The following is a 6,000-nucleotide window of genomic DNA, read 5'->3' on the forward strand; positions in this document are numbered from 1 at the left end:
CAAGGAGTCAAAGACTTTCAATTGAAACCCCAGGGGATTTTGTTAAAAAAACCTCAGAAAGTTATAAAGCATATGCTCAAATAAAATTACAGATCATTACAGAATTTAAACCTTAATTATTTGTTTAACCAAGGTGGCAAAAAAGGGATTCCAAAGGTAAATATGTAAGCTTATATAGTCGTTAACAAAACTCAGATCCCATAACATTGAGAAGCTTTAACTAAGTGATCAAAGACCTGATAAAGATGAAACATAGAAAGTGGTTTTCTGGGCAGACAAAAGAGGAGAAAAACTCTTTGTTTCCATTTTCTTATCGAGAACAGACCAACAATTTAAGAAAACTTTGTCTCTTGAACAGAGAGAAAAGCAGAATTTTTATCTTATATCAGTGTACTTTAAAAATTATTATTATTATTATTATTATTTTTAAAGGTTTTATTTATTTATTTGAGACAGAGTGAGAACACAAGCAGGGAAGAGGATCAGGGGGAGAGGGAGAAGTAGACACCTGTTGAGCAGGGAGCCTGATGTGGGGCTCAATCTCAGGATGCTGAGATTGTGACCCAAACCGCAGGCAGATGCCCAACCACCTGAGCCACCCAGGTGCCACTATTATTATTATTTTTTATTAACATATAATGTATTATTTGCTTCAGAGGTACAGGTTTCTGAATCATCAGTCTTAGACAATTCACAGCACTCACATACCCTCCCTGATGTCTGTCACCCAGCCACCCTATCCTCCCCCTGCCCCCATTCCCCAGCAACCCTGTTTGTTTTCTGAGACCAAGAGTCTCTTAAGGTTTATCTCCCTCTCTGGTTTCATATTGTTTCATTTCCCCCTCCCTTCCCCTATGATCCTCTGTCTTTTTTCCCTCAAATCCTCAAATCAGTGAGATCATGTGATAATTTTCTCACTCTGATTGACTTATTTTGCTAAGCGTAATAGCTTTTAATTCCATCCACATTGCTGCAAAAGGCAGAATTTCACTGAATCCAATTCTTAACTGCAAAATTTAAATGCAAGTAAATAAAAGTGTTGGGAAGTAAACTTCCCACTAACACTAAAGGAGAGAAATCTCAAGAATGACTGCTTAAATTGAAATGACCACATTTGGGAGGAAGTTGTGGGAGTTTGGAGGCTAAACTGACCAGAAGACATGAGGCACATGGGCTGAGATTAGTCTAGGGAGTGTCCATGGCCTTGAACAGAAAATCACCTTTGGAAAGGCTGCTCATTCTGCACCTAGTTGCCTGGATTCTTTCTCCCACCATTTTATTTGATGATAAACTATCTGCAGATTTCAGTCTCTGTGCTGATGTAGGAAGGAAGAGAAATGTGGGAGGTCTGAAGGCAGCACTTTACTTTCAAGGACAGGAAGAGATTAACTGAGCACAGTGGGGACAGCTCAGGGCAGAGTGGGCTGCCGCTGATCTGAGGGCATGTGCAGTGTCTGTGGGCTACATTAAAGCTCACAACTCTGGGATCTGAGCCAGGCTGCAGGAAACAGGTGAGATAAGAGCTGGGTAATGTACACCTTTACTCCACCCTGACAGGCTGGACTATGGGTTTATGGTTCTTCTCCTTTGATCCATTTAGCTTCCACTCCCAATATTCCTCTGTACAGAAGGCTCAGCTGTGTGTGAAGAATTTTAAGGCAGTACCATAAGCCACAATTTTTCCTAGGATCCAGAGTCTAGGCAGAAGGAGGAGAGGTGAAGGTGTAATCTCTTCTCCCTTATCAGGAAGGAAATCAGCATCAGAAAATTCACTCTCAGTGGGGTCAGAGGGTGAACCTGGAAATCCACGGGTGAAAGTGTGTCCATGGGGGACTGGGAGCTCTCCACTCTCCCCTGCCCTCCCTTGAATGAATTTCTCCCCAAGATGATGGGAACAAAAATTTAATCCCTGGAAGTTCCTTGCCTGACAGAGACTCTGATTCTGTTTCTGGTGGTCACTTTCCTCAGTGTTACTCTGACAAAGAGGGAAGAGGCTGACCTGCTAGAATCCAGGGTGACTGGAGTGACCCAGGCCTCCCAGTGTCCATCACACAAATGAAGGAGCCCACCAAGCTGGGGAAGAGATTGGAGAAGAAAGAGTGGTCATAGAGTTAGGGTGGACTGACTGCTGTGGGAATGGGATGGAGGCAGAGGGGAGCTGTGTCCCCATCTCAATCTCCAGCTTGGGAAGCACCTCATGTGACCCATCAGCTGAAGCTGGAGTTGGGACCGGCAGGATTGAGAGCCTCCCTAACAAAGAGCAGGGAGTGAACGGGATCAGAAGACCAGGGTAATGGAGGCAGGCATCATGGCTGTGAGACTCAAGCCTTGGAGCTGGTTCAAATCCCAGCTATGCCTTAAAATATGCATGGCCATGGGTGAGGGACTAAACGGTGAGCCTCAGTCTCATCATTGTGTCATGGGGCTTTAGAAGAACCCACCTCAGAAGATGACCCAAGGACAGCATTTAGTTCAAGGGCTGGCACAGGGAAAGTTGTTAGTGAATAGAACTGGCACCCCCCCCCTTTTTAAAAAAGATTTTATTTATTTATTTGACACAGAGAGAGAGAGAGAGAGAGAGAGATCACAAGTAGGCAGAGAGGCGGGCAGAGAGAGGCGGGGGAAAGCAGGCTCTCCGCTGAGCAGAGACCCTGATGCGGGGCTCGATCCCAGGACCCTGAGATCATGACCTGAGCCAAAGACAGAGGCTTTAACCCACTGAGCCACCCAGGCGCCCCTAGAACTGGCATTCTTATTCATAGAGAATGGTCACCTGTAGGAGGAAGGGGATCATGGTGTGTGCGTGTGTGGGGGTGGTGGAAATAGGCAACAGGCTTGGGGAAGTGGCTGGAAGGAGTGATGAGAGGATGCAGGGAAGAGAGGAGAACTTGTAGAAATGGGAAGCAAATACTGTTATTCACAGGCACACAGACATGGATCTGGCCCCAGGCACTGGCAGCAGCCCCTCCTCCCTCTGAGGCAGGCCTTACCACCCGAGCTTTCCAGTGTCAGCTACTGGCAACCCAGCTGAGCTCACTGGGGTTGTTTCTGGCTTCCTGAATGTGGAACAGGGGCCTGATGAGAAGATGAAGAGATCTGGTCTGGTGCGTGCTCAGCAAATTCCTCCATCCTTGGATGTCAGATACCTGGGTTGGAAGAAAGAGGCACACTGTGGATCTGGCCAGGTTCCAGGGTTCAGAGAATTCTGGATCCAGACTTGGGACTGAGGGCTGAGGACCATGCATTTGCCCTCTCCCTATAACTCCCAGACTTCTACAAGCAGAAATAGTACATATTTTTTTGTTGTGTTATGTTAGTCACCATACAGTACATCATTAGTTTTTGATGTAGTGTTCAACGATTCATTGTTTGCATATAACACCCAGTGCTCATTACAACATGTACTCTCCTTAATAAAACAAAGCATGCGGGTGGCGGGAGAGAGAAGCCCTCTTTCACCTTTGTGGGCTCTGCCATTTAGGGTAGTTGAAATGAGGCTTGTCTACATAAACAGAGAAGGAAATAAAAACACACGTGAAAATTGGAAATTTCAAAGCAAGAGAGCTGTGATGCCATTATCTGAGTCCTAGGTTGCCTCCCCCAATCCCTGCATGTCCCAGTACAGGAGTCACTGGATTCCTGATTTTGGTTTGGGGTTTTTTGCCCTCAAATTTACATTTCTATCCCTGACAACTGAAACAGTCTCTGTTCAATCAGAAAGGGATTTAGGAGTCTTTCACTCCTTCCACATCCAATGGGGGAGTCATCTCCCCACTCACACAGGAGTGTGCAAGGTGTCTGAAGCTGGCTTCCCCCTTGGGTGGGTGAGGGGTGCTTTTAACCATCCTCTGTGGATGCTTTTAACCATGAGAAAACTCTTCCTTTCATGGGGACTCCAGGTCTCAGTCATTCATCAGGTGTGTAGTGCAACAATCTCATAAACATGGGAGGCATTCAGTTCAATGCCTAGAATACACTGCTTTAAAATCACAACATGCTGAGGCACCTGGGTGGTGCAGTTGGTTGAGTGTCCAACTCTCGATTTCGGCTCAGATCATGATCTCAGGGTCCTGGGACTGAGCCCTGCCTCAGGCTCTGCACTCAGCACAGAATCTGCTTAGATTCTCTCTCTCCCTCTGCCCCACCTGCTCATCTTTCTCTCAAATAAAATTTTGAAATCACAGCATGTGTTTAATTCCCTTGAAGACACAAATATAAATGTGTAACTCTTTGATTATTTGCTCCTATTCTCCTCATCTTGAGTATTATTTCCTTCCCCCTTCAAGATGAATGCCAGGAGGGCAGGGATCTCATCTGCCCTGTTCTGTGCCCGAGTTTTCAAGCCTGGAGCCGGGGAAGCACTCAGCAAATGCTGGTTCTCAGGACATGGGGTGGTTGGTTGGCTCACACACCTACAGGATTCTACTGAGTAATAAAGTGATATGCATGGTGATACAAAAATTCTCCAAAGGTCTGACATGCAGCAGAACCCATTTTACATTTTTTTTCTAAGTCACAATGACTATACATGAACTTTGGTCAAAACAAAAGTCTGATTTATGACCTGCTGGTCATGCATTGTATATCTGTTTTGTGAATGAGTGGCTTAAAGAAAAACTGCCTTGTCCTTGAGAGAGGGATCAATGCTCCTGCTTCCCGAATTCCTTTATGATAAAACTCATGATTCCTACCTATGTACTATTCACTCCATATAGGGCTTGCTAATCTAGAATCTGTAATCTTTTGAGCTTTACAAGATATAAAAAAGTATACAACCTTGGTACAACTGTTCATTCTCAGGAGCACTTTCTTCCCTGTGAAGAGTGTGTTTCCCGGGCAGCTGTCCTAACTTGGGCTGAAATAAAAGTCTTTCTTATTTTTAGAGATTCTAAAAGGTTTTTTCCTTGGCACTACCTAGCACTTAGTGAGCATTTACAAGCACCACACAGCACTATGAAGCAAGTGCTATTACTATTAGGTTTCCCATTTGCAGATGGAGGCTCGGAGAGACCAATTTATGTCACCAAGTTCACACAGCCAGAAAGTGGCAGGGTCAGGATTTGAACCCACATCTGCTTGATGTGAGTCGGTGCCCTGAAGCAGGTTGCTATCCATGCTATCACACAAATCTCTGCTTGCCTATCGATCTGTGTTTAAGAATCTGAGGAGAAATGAGCAGTTCATACTGGTGGCCGGCTGGTGTCTCTTTAAGAAATGAAAACAGTAAATTAAAGAAAAAAAAAATAAAGAGAAAACAAATCACCAGAGAATTCAGCTGAAGTGATGTCATGGGGTCTCCTTAGCAGCAATTAGAATTCATCTAAACCTGCCACCTTCAGCCCCACCCCAATGCTCTCTGTGCCATCAGTGAAGCCTCCTGGGCATGCTTGCTGGAGTACACGGGTAGATTAAAAATATTATACACATGACAGGTATTAAAGAGCCTAGTGGGACACGCTCCCAGCACAATATGCCAAACTCTGCTGGCATAGCAATCCCTAGAAACCAATTTCAAGTTTTGTTAGCGAACAAGCCATGGGATTCTCGGTGGCACTTAAGGGCTCATTAAAAGTTGGTTCACAATTCCCCACCTCCGTTTCATTTGTGGAAATTAAAGAGTCCCTGAGGATCTGCCACAGAGCTGCAGGCGGATGATATCTGATGCACAGCTCAGGGCTAAGGTGGAGACAGAGCCACAGATTCACTCCACTCTGGAGATTCGTCCTTAGTTGGTTTTCCAACTTAGGCTCAAGCCCAAACTTGGGCATTTGATTAGGGCCAAGAGACATAAGTGGGAATTGGAGATGATATTCTCTTCCCCCAGGCCACATGATTGCCAGAGCTCCAAACAGCTAAATGTTACAACATGCACGTGGGTCCTGGGCAGCAGAACCCAAAGCTTGCAAAGCTCCAGGTGCTGAATGTGTCCACTGTGAGCCCTCCATGCTACAGAATAAGATCTCCAGGGCTCTGAAGGCGGCCAAGAATTCTACTTCCATA

Source organism: Enhydra lutris, unplaced genomic scaffold (genome assembly GCF_002288905.1).
Source record: "Enhydra lutris kenyoni isolate GAN:26980312 unplaced genomic scaffold, ASM228890v2 scaffoldscaffold10, whole genome shotgun sequence".
Taxonomy (NCBI): Eukaryota; Metazoa; Chordata; class Mammalia; order Carnivora; family Mustelidae; genus Enhydra; species Enhydra lutris.